General features: G+C 43.6%; 1 long non-coding RNA gene across 1 annotated transcript in view; it reads left to right on the forward strand.

The window, feature by feature from the left end:
* The window catches only part of LOC142830498 (uncharacterized), a 29502-nt gene extending 24532 nt beyond the window's left edge, over window positions 1-4970 (forward strand). Inside the window, exon 3 of the long non-coding RNA XR_012905793.1 lies at window positions 4843-4970. This is a non-coding gene — a long non-coding RNA (uncharacterized LOC142830498). The remainder of the gene's footprint in view (window positions 1-4842) is intronic.
* Window positions 4971-24399: the final 19429 nt, after the last annotated feature.

Genomic DNA, 24399 nt, shown 5'->3' on the forward strand with positions numbered 1-24399 from the left:
CACGGGTTTGGTGAGCATTTTGCACACAGAACTCTTCTGCCTGCTCGGAGTTTTTTTAAACCCATACAAAATGGGCCTTTAGAAATTTGCTGGCACTTTGCCAGCTCTGACAGCCCTGATTTTATTTCAATTGCCTTTAAGCCACTTTGTGAAATTTTCATATATAAATATGGAAATAAGCAGAAGTCCTCAGCTTGGCAGGATCCAACGCCACAGTGAAAATGTAACCCAAATGATCATCTCGCATTCATTTCCCCTGTTCCCATTCTTTGCTCAACAGCCCCCCCTTCTGGGGTGTGAAGAGCAGTACTCATACTCTCTCAGTTGTCCCTCATACTACATACTTTCTGTCATTTTAGTCCCCAATTTCTTCCCCCTTATGCAAAAACATGTGAATAGAATTAACACTTCACCCATGAACACCTCCTGCCATTGTTTGCAATGGTCCCACATTTTGGATACTCGATGCACACATTAGGGGGCAATGTCAAGTATCACCCCTTCGCCCCTGGCCCATTGAAAATCTCAGCTACAGTGATGCACTCCGAAAATGATTCATTTCCGGTCAGTCTTTGCCAGCAGCATTTGGCTGCAATACAGGACACTAAGGCTACGTCTAGACTTCAGGCTTCTTTCAGAAGAAGCTTTTCTGGAAGAGATCTGCCAAAAAAACTTCTTCCGAAAGAACGCATCCACACAGCAAAAGCACATTGAAAAAGCGATCTGCTTTTTCGAAAGATAGCGTCCACACTGAATGGCCGCTATCTCGCATTTACGCTGTGATTTCTATGGATGAAATGGCCACCGGGGCTCCTGTGCTTTTTCCTCTTTCCTCTTCTTCTGAAAGAACTCCCTCTTTCCCGACCACACACGCCTTTTTCCGAAAGAGCTCTTTTGGAAAAAGGCTTCTTCCTCGTAGAAAGAGGTTTACCAATGTCGGAAAAACCCCTCTGTTCTTTTGATTTTTTTTTTCAAAAGAATGCCATTGCAGTGTGGACGTGACTTTTTTTGGGAAAACAGCCTTTTTTCCGAAAAATCTCTGCAGTGTAGACCTACCCTAAGGGTGGCTGTAGAGGTCACAATCCTCCATGAACCCCTAGGGGTGGAGGGGAAGGTGTACTGACCAATTTTCATGTTCTAAAATAACATTCAGTTTAACAAAGACAGGAACATTTTCAATGGTAATCTTTAAAACTGCTGGCATAATTTGTGCAGATACATTCTGCACATACAAAACACAACTGCATGTGGAGACTGGCCAGACTTGGCACGTGCAGATTAAATTTACGTGTACAAATCCATGTCTTTGCTCATGCACAAATATCCCTCCTCTTTCATTGTAATTTTTAATGTGGGGTGAAATCCCGTGAAATTCTACATATGGGTCAAATTAATTCCTCTGCAACTCAATTGCATATTTTAGCTATTTCATAAACTAATAGTTAACAGCCTTGTCTGATAATCTCTGTGGTACATATAGATGTGTTCTGAACTGAAAAGTTCACATCTAGATCTGGATTGTCTCAAAATTAGGGATGTCCTTAAAATTAGCTCGGAAATCAGGGTTTGGCTTGGACCAGGCTGTATTACCAGCTCACCTGATCTGACTGGTTCTTGAGGTGGTAGCTAAATCTTCATCCAAGGGGTGCTTCTGTGTGAACAAAGGACCATCAAGCTTAACAATCTTCTACTGTTAGCCCTGTTTCGGATCCAACTTCAGTCTCCCATATATCTGAGAAGGATGAAAAGGGAGTGGATGGGAGAAGGGATGTTTTCTGTTTCCCTCCACTTCCCTCTCATCCCTGCTGTAAACACTTTGCTGAAAACACAGCAGGACAGGAATAAGTGAGAATGAAAGTGAAGTGATGGGGGGGGGGGGGGGGGAGATCAATGCTAAGGCAAGCCACATTCTTCTTTTTGCCTAACACTGGCAAAGAGAAATTCTGAGTCTTGGCCTTTGGGAAAGGGTGCAGCATGCTATGCACAGATTTCAGAGCACAGAGGTGACTCCCAATGATGTTAGTGGATTAAAGACCTTCAGCGGCTCTTTTGGAAAATTTCCTGTCTCTTTAAATCACACTTTACCTGTCAGTGTAAACCACAAGGCAAAACTACACGCCATCTTTTGAGTCCCAACCCGCCTTCTTCTGCTGAACTTGCAGCAACCTTGGTGCTATCTTCAGCCACCCCATGAAGTGATCAAGTGCCTGCAGATACACAGCTTGCTGGAGATTTGCCTATGTTGAATGCACTCGTCTTCCTGGGTGACAGTAAGGGATAACACATCACAGCCAGTCAGACCGCAGCGTTCTGCTGGGATTCCTCAGGCCAGTTCTCACAGCCTCCTGGAGCGGTGCCGCCGCCTCTGTTTTTAAAGTTATCGTTTCACATTTCGCCCTGCTTTTCACTGTGCAGTTCGAGTTCCTCAAGCGTGAAGGTGGAACTCAGCTGTCATATGCCAAGACAGTGGGGAGGCAGCTCTGCTTTCTGAAAATGCAATCTTTCGAGGGATGAGCTGGCCTCTGCGATATCAGTGACAGCAGCACCTTTTAAAAACTAATGTATATTTATTTTCCTTTGCCAGAAATAACTCAAAAGGCAGAAACTTGTGATGATGTGGTGAAGGGGGAAGAAACAACTCAAAAAGATCCCGCTGCCAAACCTCTTTCCTTGGAAGGAAAAAGTGCTATAGGGCCGAATGAATATAAAATAATAGCACCGCACTAGTATGTGACATTCTTCATCCATTGATCTCAAAGGAGAGCTCTACAAAAGAGGCTAGTAGAAAGTGTCCCCATTTAACAGATGAGGAAAAATGAGGCTCAGTGAGGGATGTGACTTGCCCAAGGTTACTCAATGAAACAGTGGCAGAGCTGGGAATAGAGCCTAGTCTCCTGTGTCTAGTTCAGTGCTTATGACTACTCCAGCAGGGATGTGCTGAAAGGCAAAAGGGGGCAAAATGAACTCTTTACCCATCTAGTTCTCCCATGCAGGAGGCAAAAGTATTCCTGCAGCCAGCATTCACCAAAGGTCAGTGGGGAAAGGCACTAGTAGGGAGCTTGCCAGCTGACTTGAAGGCATGGGCAGCATAAGAGCAGCACTATGGGCTGGGCAAGCGACACCTTCTCTTAAGGTGTAGCAAGGCCTCTGGTGAGCAACTCGCCACCGGCATTACCTAAGGCAGGGGTGAGGAACCTTTTTTGGGTCAGGGGAACTGACCCACTGAAAAATCAGTCGGGGATTGCACACAAGTGAGAAGCAAAGTTGAAACCCCTGACCGAGGAGAAGGACACTCCCCACTGCACACCAGAGCCTAGGGGAGTCCAGGCTAGTAGATTTTGTGTGCTCCAGCCCTGATGGTAGGTGGCTGGGGGGCGGGGCACCAGCATGGGCTCCCCAGTGCTGAGCATTGGGGGCTGGATCCAAGCAATCCAGGGACCGCATCCGGCCCCTAGGCCTGAGGTTCCCCACCCGTGCTGCATCAATTTGCATTACCTGGCCATGCAGGAGTACAAGGGGCCATACAAATCCCATTTACACCTCAGCCCTTTTGAACAGGTGCCCAGGAGAAGGTGAGCACTGTGTGTTCACATTCATCTCCCTTTCCTCCTCCCCAGCAGTGGGCAGGGAGTGGGTATGGAATGTGTGAGTGTTGACTTTGCCCCTCCACATGCTAACTGGCACAGGTTTCTGTGCAGGAGAGGATGCTGCAAGTTGGTACTGCTAGAGTCAGCAGCAAATTACCTCAGGGTCATGCTACACTAGGTGATTATTTCAAATTTACTAAGTTTGACTTCTGGGCATCCGCTTTTACAAATTCGAAGTTCCATGTCCTCACTATGGGGAAGACTGGAATGTAGTCCGAGATAGCACGTCCACATTAATGGAGAACTCTGGGGAGCTGTGGGAGGCCACCTGAAGGCCTGTTATTTCAAATTCCACAGCCCTCGTATTCCAGAATTACAGTTTTTGGTAGTGTGGATGCATTGCTTAGAAAATTGACCTTGGGGAGCTAATTTCAGACTAAGGTCCCAGTGTAGGCCAGGCCTTGGAGAGCAAAGGGAAAGCAGGGAGGCAACCATATTCCAGAAGGAATGGGGAAGAGGGGAGGAGGAAGGTATCTCAGAGGCACAGTGTATCCAGCCATGCTCCTGGCTAGGCTAAAGACACAATGTAGACCTGGAGCATTGTACATTTTCTTGCCTTTTGCCTCATAACCCCAGTTACCAGTGCTGAGCCAGTGCATAAAATCCTAGGAAGTTCCTCTCTGTGGTCCAGGATGTTGTAACAACTGCAGCAGAGACTGTGCTTCAAGGTTCCATTTTGGGGAGTTGCACGAGACACATCATGGCATAATTAGGCAGGGACACCAGAGCACAAGTTAGCTTCAGGCAGATTGTGACTTTGTATCCCCATATTTTTATGGAACTGTATTTTTGAAAATGAACATACCTAACTTGAATATGCTTTATGCAAAATGTGGAATGTAACCTATCATTGGAGAGCTTGTAATCCACTCAATATGTATATTCTATTTGTGTACATGCATCATTCCTGTATTTGAAGTTAGAAATATGAAGTACAAAGCTGCTTAAATATCTAGATGCGCTAATGAAGGCCATTAGTAATACTCAAGGAACTTAATGACTCAGTACTTATGACAATAATCTGTGCATAGTCTTGCTTTTCCTGTTTGCCTAAACTATGGTTGGTCTTGCCAATACATGTGGCCAGGTCACCTGATTCTGGAATCCATTTTGGATGTGGTACTTTTCCATGGCACTGTAAAAGAATTGAAACTGAACACAAATTATTCCTGCCGTGGGCAAAATCTATTTATAGGCAGGAAACCAAGCAATAGAGGCAGATACCAGACATCAAGACACCCCTTGCTTACAATTCATATGGCCACTGGAAACCTCTAAGACTGAACCAGGGGAAGGAACAGGCCCAAGTTGGAAGGCTTCCCAGATTGTGAGTGAAGATGATTAAAACTACTATTAGGGTAAGAAACCACATATAACACATTTCCTTAAGTATTAAGCTTTGCTGGTGTGTTTTGTTTTATTTAGTTTAGTAACTTACTTAGATCTGTCTGTTATCATTTACAAACATTTAAAGCCTACTTTTTATATTGAATAAAATTGCTTTTGTTCATTATTAAACCAAATGTAAATACCTGTTACCTGGGGCAGGACAACGGCTCTGCCTCTCTCTCTTGCATTGATAAAGGGAAGGAACAAGTTATGAGCTTGCTTGGCATAAAACGTTTGTGTTGAGTAAGAGAGATTTATCAGGGGTTTTGGTCCTACTGGGGCTGTGTCAAGACCCTGTGATTAAGTCTTCTCTGAGCTGAGCTGCTCTCAGTGACTGTGTTGCTCTGCTCACAGACAGTGGGCTGAAACCCCAATGCTGTGTCATTGGTCGAAGAGACCAAAGGTTCTGGCTCAGTAGGACAGGGTAGTAGGACGCCCCAGAGGGCAGACAGCTAGGCTCAGTGATACGATCAGCTCATCAGGTGACAGTCTCAAGAGGATCGCTGTGCCCAATCCTGTCAGACAGATCTCCAGCAAAACTGGACGCATTCAAAGAAGATGCAAGGTCTTCATCGTAATACTGTGTATTTTAAACACCTTGAAAGTGGGGTTCATGTGTCTTCTTGGTTCTGTATACTGATGAGAACAACAGATAATGAAAAATGACTGAAGGATTTCATTAATCTGTGATACAAACAGATTAGCGAACGGGACTATCCAGGTCTCAGCTGTGCAGATTTGGTAAGTGTGCAGACAAGTTTTGTACTGCATCGGCAATGCGGATCCACGTGTCTCTGGATTTTATTTGCCATTCAGCTTTTCCCATAAAATACATAAAAGTAATAATTACTATAATAAAAAACAGCAGTAAACAATAAATACAATGCACACAGTCAGTGATTCCTTGCAAAATCCACTATTTCAAGCCCCACAGGGCCCCGAGGGAGGGTGATACTAGCTTGCTTCCTTACCCCGATTGAAGTATTTCATTAAGTATTTCATTTTGGTTCTGTTCAATATCTTCATCAACAATTTAGATGATGGCATAAAAAGTACGATTATTAAGTTTGCAGATGACACCAAGCTGGGAGGAGTTGATAGTGCTTTAGAAAATAAGGTCAAAATTCAAAATGATCTGGACACACTACAGAAATGGTGTAAGGCAAATAGGATGAAGTTTAATAAGGACAAATACAAGTACTCCACTTAGGAAGAAACAATCAGTTTCACACATACAGAACAGGAAGTGACTGTCTAGGAAAGACTACGGCAGAAAGGGATCTAGGGGTCATAGTGGACCACAAGCTAAATATGAGTTAACATTGCGACACTGTTGCAAAAAAAGCAAACATGATTCTGGGATGCATTAATTAACAGAAGTGTTGTAAGCAAGACATGAGAAGTCATTTTTCCGCTCTACTCTGCACTGATTAGGCCTCAGTTCTGAGCACCACATTTCTAGAAAGATGTGGAGAAATTAGAGACGGTCCAGAGAAGAGCAATAAAAATGATTAAACATCTAGAAAACATGACCTCTGAGGGAAGACTGAGAGGGCACAAGATAGCAGTTTTCAAGTATCTAAAAGGGCATTACAAAGAGGAAGGAGAAAAATTGTTCTCCTTGGCCACTGATGATGGGACAAGAAGCAATGGGCTTAAATTGCAGCAAGAGAGATTTAGGTTGGACATTAGGAAAAACTTCCTAACTGTCAGGGTGGTTAAACACTGGCATAAATTGTGTAGGGAGGTTGTGGAATCTCCATCACTGGAGATATTCAAGAGCAGGTTGGATTATCATCTATCGGGGATGGTCTAGACAGTGCTTGGTCCTGCCGTGAGGGCAGGGGACTGGACTCCATGACCTCTTGAGCTCCCTTCGAGTTCTAGTGTTCTATGATTCTAAGAGGTCTTCACAATGCTTCTTTCAGGGTATTTTGGGGGGAGAGGTATGAGAAACAATCTCCTTTTCCATGGCCTATGTGAAATATATAGATAGGCTCAGTCTATTTGTAGGACAGCTCTGTCCACATCACACCCATCTTTTCTGGCAGTTTCATCAGAGAACCCAGAGACCAAGTAGCTCCTAGAAACTGAGCTAGTCTCATCTTTTGAGGTGCTTTGTCCAGGGAAGAGTTTAGTGGAGGACACCAGAGTCCATGAGCCAGAATCTTCCCACACAGGATTGTAAAGTTAATTATAAATTAATGGAAGCTACCTGTATGCTTCAGAGAGCAGCTGCAGCGTTGTCAGTTGGGAGCCCATAGCTGGCACTATTATTCTCCTTCATGACAATAACAAACAGTCTCTTAACACACTGTACTTTCTGTAAGGTGTATCTGAGCAGCTCCACACTGATTGCTACCCATGTCTTCAGTATTTTATTCCAACCTTTTATACAGTCTCTTCTTCTATTTTATTCCTAAACATGAATCATCCTATTATTAACTTCTGACACCATTAGCTTTTGCTGTCACCAGAGCTGACAATTCAAAGGCCCCTGAGAGCTGTCTGCAAAGACACAATAAATGAGATCTCTTAATTAACACCTCCCTTTAACTAAATAAATTAATTTTATGCAGCTGATACGTCGTCTTCGCAGCTTGAGGGTGAGTGAATAGCCTCTCACTGGTTTGAAATGCTCCTTCTTGGCAGGCAGGGTGTCTCCTAGCCTTTTGCAGGCTGTTGTTTGGCATTGTTCCTGTAAACAGAAACACTTCTGATGCAGCTGTAGGTGTGTGAAACTTGATCAGTGGCGGGAGTCCAAAAAAGTGAGAAGTGGGTACTGTGCCATCATCTTGCTAAGTCCCTGTCTATAGCCAGGACCACAGGGGAAAAGCTTGTCCAGATCAGGACCACTGGTCCTGTAACAATCCCCATCTGAGGAACTATTTGCTGATCTTGGGCCAGTCCTTGGTGGGCAGGTGACCCCATCACCAAAGCATTCAGTCTAACAGTTAGCTTGTTTGTATTCTCAGTAGGGAGGTGAACACTTACAAAGAAAATGCTACAGTAATAATAAGTCAGAACCCTGCAAATTACAGTGGGGTTGCTATGCTCCTTTCAGCCATTACTACAGTGCTTTGACGTAAAGGAAGAGTGAACAGGCATGGAGACCACACCACTTTCTCATCCCTGCTGTTAGGCTTGTCCTCACACTAGCCATGCAATAGCAGTTAATTGGAAGGAATGTGATGTCAGGGTGACCCACTTCCCCAGCACTATGTTGACTTTAACCAAAATAATCAAAACCTCTCCCTGGATTTGACCAGCTCTTCTCCCATCAGATTGACCAGCATTTTTAACCATCATACCTTGTACCTTCTCCAGGAGCGTGTCTTATTTTCTTCAGAAGGTTCTCCCGAAACACTGAGTTTCTGTAATTAGGACACTTCATCTTCTTCCCAACCAACACCAGGAACATAGCAAATGCCCTGGTGTGTCATGTCTTAACCTACATCAACACTACCATAGGGAGCCATGCTCTGAGATCGATCCACTGGCAGTTGATTTAGCAGGTCTAGTGAAGACCTGCCAAATCAAACACAGATCACTCTCCAGGTTATCATGATACTCTACCCTGGACAAGAAAAGTAAAGGGAGTTGGTGGGAGAGTTTTTCCTGTCGACCTCCCGCACAGTAACTCGGCTCAAGTTACCACAGTAACTCGACTTAAGATCAGGTATGTAATTCACATAGCTGGAGTTACATGCCTTAAGTTGACCTGCTGCTGTAGTGCAGATGTAGCCTTACCGTCTGGAATGTACCTTTCCATCACAGAATCAACCAATTCACAAAAAGACTGCAGCAGAACTTACAAAAATTTTCTCCCCTTCTCCTTTTGCTTTGAAAAGCATGTGAGAGAGGCTTTTACGTTTTTTTGTTGTTGTTGTTTAAGGAAATGGATTCTTTCTTTAAAGAGACTTTGATTTAAAATCAATTTCCCAATTAAAAACATAAGGCTTATAGTGGGTACAGAATTTAAACTTAGTCTGTTTGTTTATTTCTTTTTCACAAATCAATGCAATCCCTGAAAGTGCTTACAGTGTCACTACTTTGGACCCATTGTGTTTTGATGGGACTCCCTTTTCAGGACTGTCTCCCTCTTTGAAAGCCAGTTTAAGGGAAGAGAAGGAAAGGCTCCAGTTTGACCCAGCTTAACTTCATCCTTCTGCTAAGAGACTGCTATAGCGATTACAAAACCAAAGTTGTGCCAAACTCTGCCACATGGCTGAGTGACTGATGGGAGAGCTCTGTCATGCTCCTAGCATAGTCCTGGCACTGTGCTCTGCTCCCATAACAGTAATCACGTTGCAGTGCATAATCCTCTGCACATCAGCTGTTCCACAGCAGGCCATCCAAATGCAGTTACCTGCTCAGTGTTTCTATTTGTTCCTGTTCCAGCCAGAGATTACAGGAGGCAGGAGACAGGCTGAGCAGAAAGTGGAAATAATGGCATTTGGGGCCAAAAGGGGAATGCTGCACAGGCAAGCAGAAAGCCAGTCCACGGCCTGAGGCAGCTCTGAGAGGGACAAAAAAGAACAGCAACAACCTGAGAAGAGTTGAAGTCTGGAACTGCCATTTGTGGCCCAGGCATGGTTGGCCTTCCAACAATGCTCCAAGAGCCATATTCAAATGACAGGGAATTAGACAGCGTTCTGAATGTGCAGACATTGGTTATTTTAAAAAGAAAAAATGGACTGAGATCTACAAGCAGTGCATTAGGGGTGAGAGCTTCAGGAAGGGCCTGGCTACAGGTACCTGCCAGCACAGGAGGAGGAAGATGCCTCAATCTCAGGTAAGCCGGGATCATTTTCATGCTCACGTGCAAGGTGGCACGGGCATGACCTCCGTTGCAGTGCTTGCAAGGGACGTGTATGAACTCAATTCTAGATGGCGAGAGAGCATCCAGCCTCGTTTAGGAAGCAATGGGTTTCGTGAGGGAACAAAGCCATTTGCAGCAAGAAATTCAATCACTTGAACTATTGAATATTCTTTTCCTCAAACCAGAGACAGAGCAAAACAAACTGTCTTGTTAAACTTTAATATCAAACTGTTCAATTAAAATCTGAACATTAGCATCTGCTCCACTGTATAAAACCAAAACCAAAACCAAACATCCCCTCTCCCTGCTCCCCCCACGCTCCTTGGGCAGTCTCTGGCTTTACAGAGCATTTTACATTATCCTTTGTTTGCTTGGTGTCTGCAGGAATGGGTCACAATGTGCTCCCCCCTCCTGTCAGATGGTGGAAAGCATTGTGGGGGCAGTGACTGGAGTTCAGAGCACGGAGGAGTTTGTTCTTGGCCATGAACCTGCTGTGATGTGAGAAGCCAAGCCGCAAGACCAGGTTTCTTGCACAGGCTGCAGTTCTAGCCTGACTGCTGTTGAGCAAGCAATATGTCAATGCTAGACACAGGCGGTGGGAACATGGAGGCGGGACGCGTCACAGGAAAGCAGCAACTTTTGCACATCTGTCCTGTCAGCTTCCAGAGTTTAGACTCCTTTCTTACATCTTCACTGACGACCATGGCTGCTCTCTACCATGCAATTCCTCTCACCCCCACCACAAGAGGTACAGTAAGGGGAAGGTAATACTTTCAGTGTCATTAGCACTGAATAAATCAGGGGGGCTTCACCTGTCTGATGTGTCACAGCCATCTGGTCTCCCCAGGAATTTGGTCCATCCTGTTATTCTGCATCATGCACTACAGCAACAGTAATGAGCAGTTACCACAAAAAGGTTTTCAACTCTCCCCAGCACCCAATGGTGGCAGAGAGGAGAGGGATATATGCCTCAAAGCTTTTGTTTGGACAGTGAGATTTATTTCTATTTAAGACTGTGTAGTGCCTAGTACAGACATGTAGCAAACAACAGCCTTTGCCTCAAAGTGCTTATTTGCACTATTCTCTTCAATGAAAGAACAAACCTGTTAGCTCTCTGCATGGGAAACCTCTGGACAGGGCAGTGGATTAACTCCTTGAGCCCTGGAGAACTGAAAGGGGCAGACTTCCCTATTGAGCTTCACTTTCCCACATAAACACCCCTGCACATCCCACATTCTCTCACTCTGGAAAGCTAGTGACTTGCAGTACCTCTGGTGGAATCGTTTCTCTAATCAGTTTTCATGTATTAATAGACAGGGAAAGATTCTCCCTGCAAAAGCCTCAATCTAGACTCTGAAAGAAAAAAAAATATGTGAGGACATGAAGGGGAAGGGAATGGAGCAGTTACGGGACAACTTTTTCAGGGTATAAAGAATTAAAATCTAAAGCAGTTTCTGGCAGGTTCCTCAATTTTCTGAGGATTTCTGCCTGGCTGGCTGTATCCCACCTTGCAGGGTTTGAAGGAATTGTTTTAGGCGATATTCTGTTATCCTTACTAACACTAAATAGTGCCTTGCTTTCAAATAATTCCACTTATTTCTTTTGGGCTAGTCATAGTTAGGTGCTGCTTAACATAAGTAAGAGTGGCACAAGCTAGCCCTTCATTGGCCTTTAGCTTGTGATCCATCAGTGCAAGGTTCTGCCCCTTAAATTGGTTAAAATCCCCAGCAATGTTTCTTTTGTTTGCTATCCTGTGGCACTAAAGAAGCCCAGCCATGCTCCAGGAAACCTTTCATGAGCCACAAGCTCTGCAGAGGAGAATGAATCAGAGAGAGCCTTGCAATCTAACTGGTGGTCCTGGCTTAACAAAGATATGAAGAGAAAAACTAGAGGCTGGCCACACAGCATGTTGCTATGTTGAGCAGGGTCATGCTGCTGCAATTTGGGTTGGGTCAGGGTGTCCATCATCTGAGCACCGTGTCGTGTGTCATCGGCAGTGAAAATGCATGAGCTGGAAAGTGAGCCACTGCATGAAAAGTTCACTGTTTGGGCAGAGAGAAACAAATGAAAAGGTGGAAGGGGAAAAGAAAAAGCAAGTTAACAAATACTGGATATTCCTGTTCAGACCAGGAATTATTTTAGCCCACAGAAAATACGGATAGCTTGGGGGTCCTACCACAACCACTTCTCTCCAAATTTCTGGGAGATTTTATCCCATTCCATTCTGATGCACACAGAATGTTATATAACTGTTTATGCATGACATGTGCCATGTAATTGACGTGTAAGGGAGTTGGTTCCAAGGGCCAGTTGTATTTGACAACATGACATTTACCAAAGCGCATCTCTGCTGTGCGGTTGTCAGAGCATGACATTCAATATTACTATTTATCAAGAGAATCCAGCATTTATGAAAAGAAAGAACGAATACAGGGTAGGCTGAGCGAAGGCAGGAAGGCAGGGACATTGCATTAGGCAAACAATGGAATTGTGGAGACAGGAAAGGGCAGGGAACAGAGGAGTGTTCTAGTGCCTGGCACACTGGAAAATAAGGGAGAGCAGTAAAGGAACCATTAAATGCAGAAAGTAAAGCTAGATATTTGGGTTATCGAGGGAGGGAAAGGAAAAGTGTTGTTAATGTGAGTGGCAAGAGGGTTGCTATAGAAAGACATGAAGCAGGAGGGAAGAGGCCTACTGAGGATCAGAAAGCTGAGGAAAGTTATTATGCTAAAGAGGTGAGGAAATGTTTTGATGGAAGAAAAGATGTGAATAGTAGGTATCAAAGGAAATAAATTGCATTTTTGCCAACTCATGCAATATTTGATGCATTTCTTAAAGCTTTTATCCCTGGTGGGAGTTTGAGGAGATGAGAATCTTGCCTTTCGTTTAAATGGGAGAGAGGGGCAACAAAGAGGAAGAGAAGAGGGGGTATGTTTCTAGCAGCCTTGTAGTGGCAGAGAAAAGCTTGAAAATATGACCCAAGTATAACCTAATTGCTCAGAAACCAGAGAACAAATTAAAAAAGAAAAAGAAGTTGGGTTATTTTTAATTTGGGACCTGCCTCAGGATGTTTATACCTTTGGGGTTGTCAGTAAAACTGGGAATGGAAGAGTTTTCCTTTGTAGATAATCCTTAGACTCACATATTTTTTCCCATCCTCTCTCACCCACAACTCATTTTATGCTCTTTCACCAACTTCATTCACATCCCCCCCCTTCTGCTATTTTTACCCTCTTCTGCTTTTTGCTAGTGAAAAGCTCAAGAGTCAGTCAGTCCCTCTTACCCTCTAGAGAGTGAAGAAGATTCACTGTTTCTAAGGCCAGAAGGGACTACCATGATCATCTAGTCTTCCCAAAGTAATTCCTACAATACATCTCTGGGGGGGGGGGGGGGGTATCTTGATTGAAAAATGACCCTGGATGAATTTTCCAAAGCATAGTTACCCTCACTGTGAAAACATGATGCTTTATTACCAATCTGAATTTCTCTAGCTTCAACTTGCAGCTTTTGTTATGCTTTTCTCTGGAAGACTGAAGAAGCCATTATTAAATATTTGTTCCCCCATGTAGGTACATATAGACTATCATCAAATCACTCCTTAACCTTCTCTTTGCTCACTTAAACAGATGAGCTCCTTGAGTCCATCACTGTAAAGCATGTTTTCTAATCCTTACATCATTTTCCTGGCTCTTCCCTGATCCTTCTCCAGTTTAACAACATCCTTCTTGAACTGGACCCAGTAGGCCTGCTACAGGTGCACCAATCTCAAATAGACAGATAAAAGAACCTCTCTGCTAACTCAAGATTCCCCTGTTCACACATCAAAGCATTGCATTAGCCCTTTTGGTCACAGCATTGCATTGGGGACTTGTGTTCCACTAATTATCCATCCTGACTCCTTCCGTTTGCTTGTTTCATCCACCTATTATATCTTGTCTTGAGCTAACTGGCAAATATTTTGGGGAAGGGCCTGTTTTTTACAGTATTATTGGCACAGCACCCAACCCAAGAGAGACCTGTCTTGGCATGGGCCATTAGATTTTGTTGTAGTAAATAATGATGCTAATCTAGGTGATAACCTATTCTGGATAGGCATGAGCCAGGCCCTCCATTCTCTTTGCCCTAAGTCACTCACCTTCTGCTACTTTATGAAAAACTCCACATTGGATGGTAAGATTGTGTATCCATTCTCCAGCCTCCCCTTGGTCTCCTCTGTATCCTCCAATTTCCCTCCCAGTTCATTGCTGTTACTAGAAGAGAATTAGGCAAACATCCCCTTCCATTCCTCCTCTGTTACCTCCTTTTTCCTCCCCAATGGGATTTTGACATTGGGTGCAATGATCAGCCAATGATTCCCTCTCCTTCTTTTGCCTTATATATTTGCATGCGACTGTCCCATTGGTTAATACAATAGTGACATAAAACTTTTTTTAATTAAAACCCAGCCCTTGGAGCCATGCACTCCTAATGGATGCACCTCAGCAGAAAAATGCAGCTGAGATGACACTTCATTCATCCAGGCCAGATTAGAACTGTAGGAATAGTTCATCCACTGCACATACAAACACAAAGACATGAACATTGTACAGCATTTTTCTTCTTTCCTGCCATTTAATTAAACTAATTTAGTGTATGAGGTGAGATTGCATCTTTTCTTCAGAAAATAATGAATGCATCTTTCTTCAGTGACAATACTCCACGGGGAATCTATCACAGCACAGCACTAGGGCTATTCATTAATACAATGCACATTGTTCAGCAGAGCTCCCACTTGAATATATTCAATGTAAAAACTCTCAGCTATCATAAGCAGGGCTGGCATGTAAAAGGGATTCTTATAGTCTCAGAGGTTAAGGCCAGAAGGAACTGCTAGGTTGTCTAGTCTGAGCTCCCTGTGTAGCACCTGTACACTAACCTAGTAACCAAAATTAGACCCAAGTAATACAGCTCACAGAAAACCAGACAGGCTTGGGCACAAGAGAGGATGAATGAAGGTGCATCAGTGCTTGAGGCTCCCCATCTCCACCCACAATGGCAGGGAAATGACTGAGACATGTGCAGATAATCCTGGTGAGCAATCTAGACCAGCACCTGGCAGAGAAAGGCGACAGACCCCAAGGACATTGCCAATCTGACATGCAGGAAAATCCTTCGTATCCTCACATCAGGTGATCAGCTAGACCTTGAGTATTTGAAGAAGGTCCAGCCAGCCAAGCACCCGAGAGTGAGAATGCTGGTACTGCCTCAGAGCCATGTTCCCCACAATATACCACTGGTAGCTGTAGCCAGGACCAGAGGAAGGAGATAAAATACCTTCCACAAATTCACTGGTAGGGGGAATCTCTTTCTGGCCCTTCCAATCACTGGCTGAAACCTTGAAGCATGAACCTTTAGAACATAAGGCATAAACCGGAAGTGATCACCAGGGCTGTTGAGCCCTGCCTCCTGCCATCACAAATGATCCTGGCATACAATTCCACTCATAACTTTGTCCCCCTCTCTTAAAATTAGTTGAATTGCTTATCTCCACAACTTGTGCTTGGTGGTTGTGTGAAAACCTCACTCCTGATCATTAGAAACCTGCCTGTACTTTCCAACCTGAATTTGTTCATGGCCAGTTGATATCCATTGTATTTGATGCCCTCATTCACCTTTAGCTTAAATAGAATCACGCACCCCCACATGTGTTTATAGAAAACCATCATATCCCTTGACCTTAGGCAGCCCTGTATTAACAGCCTACACACTATTGCAATAATATGTGCATAAAATATGCTTTTCAAAGTAGCATATGAAATCTAACACAGTAGGTATTATTATAATTGCAAATGTATGCATTGATTGTTAGTGTGAAGATATGTATTTTCTCTGTATGATGTAACTAGAACATGTTTAAGACTGACCAACCTAGATTAGGTACAGGTGATAGACAAGTGTCTTAGTAAAAAAAAAGTGGGTTGTTCTCAATTTACATATATTAGCACTAAAGAGGGATGTAAAATCCTGTTTCATCAGTTAACTGGTTAAATGTTACGTTTAACTGGGATCCTTGTGGGTAGTGGGCCTGGATGGGCTAGAGCAGACTCTCCACCCAAGTTGGTAAGATAACCGCTTAACTGGTTATATCCCAAGCACTAAACAAAACAAGGAAGGTTAGCCTGTTCCTCAGCTCAAGAGACAAAGAATTAGCATAGCACCTGCACCACAGAGAGACACAGGAGAATGAATTCCCAGGAACTCTTACTGACTTGTAAGACAATGACATTCCTTTGGGAATATAAGGAAAAGAAAAAGATTCCATTTTTATCCTTCACCTTAACGATACAGAGAAACTCTGTGATGGGTGCTGGCCAGAGAGTAAAAAGCTGGAAAGGAGACAAACAATTTTGAAGAAAAAAAACTGTATATGGCTATGATTAATTTTAGACTTTTATATTTGCCCTTTCACTTTTATTTGCTTGTAACTTTCTCTACCTTTATCTCTTAATTGGTATCACTTAATGTGTTCTTTCATTAATACATTTGTTTTACATTTACTATAAGCCAATTCAGTGCTGTGAAGGGAAGGCTGTAGTTACCTGCCGTTAAATTAATAAATTGTGATGTACTGATTCATTAACCGAGCAGCAAACTTACCATCTTCTGTGAGCAGTGACAGCTGCTGAGCATTGCACAGAAAAATGCCGAAGGAGCTAGGAGGCTGGAGTTCATTGATTGTTACCTGCTACACAAGGTTTGGGCTGGGAGAGTCTTGAAGAGCTGGCTGGTAAGGAACACAGACTGCTGGAGCAGGGAGCTAATATTCATTTCTATCTCTAGCAAAGCTCATGCTTGCTGAGGCAGAGAGGTAACAGTTCTGGGTAGCACTGGCAGCATGTTATCCCTCTCAGCCTTCTTCACGCAAAACGAAAGAAGCAAAGGTCTTCTAGTCTCCGCTCATAGGATAGGCCTTCTATTCCCCTGAGCATCCTACTAGCTCTTCTCTATACCTGTTCCAGTTTAAGTCATGTTTCTTGACCACAAACATAAGAACAGCCATACTGGGTCAGACCAAAGGTCCCCTAGCCAGTATCTTGTTTGCCAACAATGGCCAATGCCTGGTGCCCCAGAGGGAATGAACAGAACAAATAATCATCAAGTGATGTGTCCCATTGCCCATTTCCAGCTTGTGACAAACAGAGGTTAGGGCCACCATCCCTGCGCATCCTGCCTAATAGTCATTGATGAACCTATCCTCCATTAATTTATCGAGCTCCACCCCATGTCCCAGCTCCACCCCTAGTCTTGGTCCTGGGTGAGGAAGCAGAGAATGAGCCCCATCCTTTTCCAGCCGGCTGGAGCACAGGAGAGGGAGGCTGGGGCTGTGTGCCTCCCTGTTTTCCCACAGCCAGCTGGAGCATGGAAAAGGGAGGCTGGGGCAATGTGCCACCCCTGCCTTTCCTAGGTTGGCCGGAATCGGCCCCATGGCAGGCGATGAAGGACCACAGAGGGAGAGGGGAGTGTTCACACACACCCTCCATACAGGCCTGATAAAAGCATTTAGATATTCTCTGTCCTCTCTCAATGATTCCTAACATACTGTTTGCTTTTTTGACAGCTACTGCACCTTGAATGAATGAGTGTTTTCAGAGAACTACCCACAATGACTCCAAAATCTCTCTGGAGTGATCACAACTAATTTAGACCCCATTATATTATACATACAGTTGGGAATACGTTTTCCAATATACATTACTTTGCATTTATCTACATTAAAATTCATCAACCATTTTGTTGCCCAGTTACCTAGTTTTATGAGATCCTTTTGAAGCTCTTCACAGTCTGCTTTCTTGACTATCTTGACAAGATTAGTATCATCTGCAAATTTTGCCACCTCACTGTTGACCTCTTTCTTCAACATTGGTGACCGTAACCGTACATGTGATTGCAAATGAGGTCTTATTAATGCTTTGTAGAAAGGCATTAATACTTCTCTATGTCTATTAGACATGCTTTGTCTAGTAAATCCTTGTATTGCATTTGCCTTTTCACAACAGCATGACTTTGGTGACTCATAGTCATCCTGTTATCAACTCACACATCTAGGTGTCTCTCATCCTCTGTCGCTCCCACCTGATAAACCCCCAACTTATAGCAGAAATTAGTGTTATTAGACCCTTAGTATATTACTTTGTACTCTTAGATTTCATCTGTTTCTGCCACTTTTCTTAAATGTCATTCACGTTTTCCTGTACAATGTTCTGATCTTCCTCTGTATTTATGATGCCTTCAAACTTAAGTATCGTCAGCAAATTTCACTAACACACATTTACTTTTTGTAGCCAGGTCATTAATAAAAAATATAGAATAAGATTGGTCTCAGCACCCATCCTTCAGGAATTTCACTAGTAACCTCCCTCCAAACTAATCATTTATTACATTTCAGCACAAACCTTTGCCTTCTCCCCTTTAGACAATTCCTTATGCACCTTGCACTGATCCCCGTCTTCCCTAAAATTTCACTAATAATTTCCCATATAGCATCATGTTAATTTTTTTTCTGAAGTCCAAGGATATTGGAAGTACTGCACTTCCATTATCTAAATATCAGTTATTTTCCCAGATAAGGAAATCAAGTTAGTCTGGCATGATCTGCCTTTCACAAACTCATGTTCCATTGCATCCCTTTTACCATTTACTTTTCCTTCACAATTTTGTTTTGGAACTTGTGTGCTAAAAAGGTCATATGTTAGGGAACATGGTCATTTGTTCCAGATATTCACGGCCATACTTTCAATAGGCAGCTTCCCTTTGTGGATGTAATTAGTACTTGTGAGATTTGCCTGCTCATATTTTCACATGCAACTGAATAGCAGGTGCAAATTGGTTAATTAGAGGTGAAAGTACTCTGCAGTTCATTAATAGGTAGAAAATTACTGACACAAGTTGCCTCTGTGAAAAGGAGAGGCCAAATCTGTCTTTTTGCAAATGTGGCTCTCATTAAGAGAGTTCCACAGAGTCCTACATTTCTATTTGATGTGTATATTGGGTTTCTTAGAATTAAAACAAGCTGTCTAGCCTGATGATTTAATGGTAACATGTTGCAATTTGGTTCAGTTCTTCTCCCATTCCTATGCTCCTCAAGCCAGAGGGTTCTGGGAGTGCCACACTGCACAGAGACAGTGACACATCTCACTGAACAAGCAGCCTCTCTGGCTGATTAAGCAGTACCAGTGACAGAATTCCTTTCCAAGACCATGTAGTTACTATCCTCCTCATTCAAAAGCCTGCTTGGAATGGGAAGCTAAAACTGGAGGGTTCATAGTGGGGAAGAGAGTTCTTAACCCTCTTGCACAAAAGCGAAGAAAAACAACAGTTGTGTTAATGTCAATGCAATGATTCTCCATGCAGCGTTCCAAATGGGCATTCTGTGAATACCTGCTGCCAGGAAATATGTGCAAATGCCCTGTGGTTTGGACCAGGTGTGGGAACCTTTTTTCGGTCAGGGGCCAGTACCCCACAGAAAAATCAGTTGGGGGCCACACATCAGCGAGAGCAGCAAAACAAATGAAACAAAACAACAAACACACACAAAAACCCACCCAAACAAACACACACCTCACTGACCTGTCTCTCAATGAGCAAAAATCCAAAAAAACCAGTCACTGACTAACTGAGAAGCACCAGACCTCAGAGAATCATAGAGCTGGACGAGACCTCAGGAGGTCATCGAGTTCAGCCCCCTGCTCAAAGTAGGACCAACCCCAACTAAATTATCCCAGCCAGGGCTTTGTCAAACTGAGACTTAAAAACCTCCAGGGATGGAGATTCCACCACCTCCCTAGGTAACCCATTCCAGTGCTTCACCATCCTCCTAGTGAAACAGTTTTTCCTAATATCCAACCTAGACCTCTCCCACTGTAACTTGAGACCACTGCTCCTTGTTCTGCCATCCATCACTACTGAGAACAGCCTCTCTCCATCCTCTTTGGAACCTCCCTTCAGGAAGTTGAAGGCTGCTATCAAATCCCCCTCACTCTTTGCTTCTGCAGATTAAACTAACCCAAATCCCTCAGTGTCTCCTCATAGGTCATGCACTACAGTGCCCTAATCATTTTGGTCACCCTCCACTGGACCCTTTCCAATGCGTCCACATCCTTTCTATAGTGGGGGCCCCAGAATTGGACACAATACTCCAGATGTGGCCTCACTGGAGCCAAATAAACGGGAATAATGACATCTCTGGATCTGCTAGCAATGCTCCTCCTAATGCACCCTAATATGCCATTAGCCTTCTTGGCTACAAGGGCACACTGTTGACTCATATCCAGCTTCTCATCCACTGTAATCCCCAGGTCCTTTTCTGCAGAACTGCTACTTAGCCTCTTGGTCCCCAGCCTGTAACAATGCTTGGGATTCTTCCGTCCCTAGTGCAGGACTCTGCACTTGTCCTTGTTGAACCTCATCAGATTTCTTTTGGCCCAATCCTCTAATCTGTCTAGGTCACTCTGGGCCCTATCCCTGCTCTCCAGCGTATCTACCTCTCCTCCTAGCTTAGTGTCATCTGTGAACTTGCTGAAGGTGCAATCCATCCCCTCATTCAGGTAATTAATAAAGACGTTGAACAAAACCGGTCCTAGAACAGATCCTTGTGGCACTCCACTAGAAACTGACCACCAACCTGACATCGAGCCATTGATCACTATCAGTTGGGCCTGACAGTCTAGCCAGCTTTCTATCCATCTTACAGTCCATTTATCCAACCCATATTCCCTTAATTTGCTGGCAAGAATATTGTGGGAGACGGTATCAAAAGCTTTGCTAAAGTCAAGGTATATCACATCCACTGACTTTCCCATCTCCACAGAGCCAGTTACCTCATCATAGAAGCTAATCGCTGCAGGCCAGATCAAAGTAAGCTGGGGGGGCTATAGGTACCCCTTCCTGGTTTACACAGCTGTCTGCCAATACATCAGCATCTTTCAGGGAGTGAGTATGTTACAAGAGAAATGTCAGGAGAGAGATCAATGGTATATCACAAGCAGGAAGGGAGGAAAAAGTTGACTCCTTTCAAAATTAGAAGCTTTTAACACTTATTTGCAGTCACTGCTAAAAAAAAAAGACCTCTTTAGTTAGTCTGAAAGGGCAGTAGTACCCAATCTCTCACTCAGTACTGGTCACAGTGGCCGCTGCATGAACTCCAATCTTGATTCACAGCTACAGTGAAATGTATTGCTGTGAAAGAAAGAAAAAAGTGATGAAAATGAAATTTCTTTTAATGAAGGGAGATTTGGGGACAGTTTAACACTAGTCACAGATCTGGAAAACTTGCAAAGAAAGGAATGGGGAGCACTGAGCAGGGAAACGTACCAACCATAATTAGAGGCCTGAAGACAAGTACACAAAGCAAACACAATACAGCTCTCTAAGCAGAGATAAGCTCAAGCTATAAAATTTGGACCTGGCTCCAATTCCCCAAAAGTAAGGTGTTCAGATCCAGGAAGTTTGGTTCAGATGAAGTTCTAATACTACTGTTTTAAGAATGTGAAGTAATATTTATATTGATGACACCTAGAGCCCCAACTGAAGATCAGAACCCCTTTGTGCTGGGCAATATCTACACAGCCTGGAAAGACAGTCCTTTAATTGATAAAGTAACTGATTTTTCGGCCAGTCACATGAGCAATGGGGCCACACATACTAATGTCTCTTCTAAAATGTGAGAGGCAATTCATGCCGATATAAATCAGCTAGGCCTTTCCATAGTTGTTCCTATCAAGGAATAGGGACAGAGGGTAATTAATGTTGAAAATAAAACATAAGCACCTTACAATTTTATAAAATCATAAAAACCTTTAAAAATGCAGAAATTAGAAAGCGAATTAACTATGGCTGGCTGTGCTTAAATTGCAGGCTCCACTCCAATATCTGAATGTGCTTTGCTGAAATGAGCAAATGCCATCACTATTTCACAGGTGAGGTAACCACAGCACAGAGAACCAAATTCATCCTTCAAGCTCTGTTTTCTAGAAGCTAAAAATGGGCAACAAGGGATGGAGCACTTGATTGCCTGTTCCATTCCCTATGGGCAGCCAATACTGGCCACAGTCAGAATGCAAGACATTAGCCTAGATGGACAATTGGTCTAACCCAGTGGCCATTCTTATGTTCTTATCTCATAAGCTAAAAAGACGGGTGTGAGACTCTGGGAGATAAGCTTTTATATTCTTTTTTGGGACTATTACTGGTACCTCAATTTACATACTTGATGTTATTCTGTCTTACTACAGAAAGCTAAATCACAGTAGATATTTTTCTTGGGGGGAGGGGGTGGTCAGAGAAATATGTAAAGGAGAGTTTGGCAGCTGAAGGTACAAGGGAGGGAGGAGAGAAAATGATGCCTATTCTGCTTTGCTTTAGAGACTTTTAATTCTTTCTACCCTTCCTCCTTCTCTTTACAATCAACCTATTCCCTTTTCATTTTCCTTCCCTATCTCTCAGTTCATCTCTGCCCCCATTTTCCCATTAACACACCTTTTCACTCTGCCATCCCACTGTCTCCTCCCACTTGTTCCCCCTTGTTCTCTGCATCCCTAGAATCTGCTACAACCCAGTGCTTTCCTATGAGGCAGAAGCCCCTGTGTTTGATGGAAGTGTAGCTGAGTGGCTAGGCTTTGTGCTATCAGTTGTGTCTCCTGCACACGGATCTGACACAAGGGGAAGGGGAAGGCTGCGTGAAGGAGGTGGTCACTGGGAGGACTGGCAAGAGTTGAAAGAGGGGGACTATGTTGCATATCAGCCCACTCAACCTGGTGATGGGTAGTTTATTTAGCAGATGGCCAGTCTGCTGGGATTTAAAAAAAAACACCCAAGAGACACCCCACATCAGGCCCTGGGAATAGGTCATTCATGGTTTTCAGGGACACCTGGCTACCTTGCTTGTTTATAAGAACTGGCTAGTGTTCCTTGCTCATATTAATGTCCCACTGGGTGAGAGCATAGTGAACAAGAGTCCATTAATATTTATTATTGCAAGGGAGGGACAGGAATCATTTTGGAAGGGCAAAGAGTTAGACAGAAAGGACAGGTTGATGGTGCCATATTTTGCTGAGCTAGCAGAAATGCTCCATTTGGCCCTGTTGTGAATATGGAATCAAATTCACCCCTATTTCCAAAAGCAAAACTTTCCTGCACACCCACTGGAACCAGCTGTGAGGGATGTTTTGTTTCTGAAACATTACCAGTCTGACACCACTGTCCCCAGCACATGAATCACTCTGGGGTCTCACTGATTGCTTTAAGCAACTGGCACAAATCTAAATGAGGTTAATTTTTCAGCAGAGTTTAGAATGAAAATTAACATGACATTTTTCCTTTAAGCCACCAGACACACACATGCAAACACATAGATGGAGAATGGGGAAAGGGAGAGGAGGGGGAAAAGGGAGTGAGAAACCTTCAGTCCAGCCTTGTTTTCTGCTACTTCCCAGTTCAAAGCAGTGAGTATGACTGAAGAGCCATGAGGCATGTTTCCTGAGAGACTGAAGCTGCCAGCACAAAAGGCAGCTATGCTGCTGTATCCCCTGATGCCTTGCAGTGGACAGAGAGAGAATCTCTGTGGCTCCCAAGAAGTTTGGGGCTCTGGGGTTATGGAGCGTGCATAGGTAGCTATGACAGATTCTGTTCTCTCTCAGCACAGATCTAGCTTAAATATAGAACTTTTAAAATAGGGACACAGCCCTAATACAAGTAGCACAAAAAGGAATAGGGAAGTAGGGAAGATAAAATGATGCAAGATTAGCTGGATTCAAGACACATTGTCAGTGAAATCTGGCGCATGAATCATCACTTCAGAAGTCAATCAGTTTAAATGGTGTGGAAGCAAGTCAGTGTAAGATGAAAGAAAAATACCCCTGGAACTTTGTTTAGGATTTACATGAGAAAGCCAGGATACTTTCTGAATAGTGGATGTGGGCAGAATGTTCAGAAGATATGGGGTGAGTTTCAGTGTTCCCTCTAATTCTTTACACCCCTGAGTGGAATGAATTTTCTGATGTGCACCAATGTGGAGGTGATGTGTGACACAGGGAGGAGATGTGCAAGTAAGCGACATATCACCTTCTTATTGGTGCAAATAACAAAATTCATGTGGTTGGAGTCATAGGCGGTGAATTATATCAGCCCCACAGTAGCTCTGAGTCCCTGCACAGGGCTTAATGGAAAGCTGTGCAGCCACACAACTTAAGGAGAACTTAGATGTGTTTATTGCTATCAATTAAAATGAGTTTAACTCAGACACTTAGGCTGCGTCTAGACTGGCATGATTTTCCGCAAATGCTTTTAACGGAAAAGTTTTTCCATTAAAAGCATTTGCGGAAAAGAGCGTCTAAATTGGCCCGGACGCTTTTGCGCAAAAGCACTTTTTGCGGAAAAGCGTCTGTGCCAATCTAGATGCAGTTTTGCGCAAGAAAGCCCTGATCGCCATTTACGTCATCAGGGCTTTTTTGCACAAAATGGTTCTCAGTTGTCTACGCTGGCCCTCTTGCACAAAAGCATTTGCGC

This window comes from Pelodiscus sinensis, chromosome 8 (genome assembly GCF_049634645.1).
Source record: "Pelodiscus sinensis isolate JC-2024 chromosome 8, ASM4963464v1, whole genome shotgun sequence".
Taxonomy (NCBI): Eukaryota; Metazoa; Chordata; order Testudines; family Trionychidae; genus Pelodiscus; species Pelodiscus sinensis.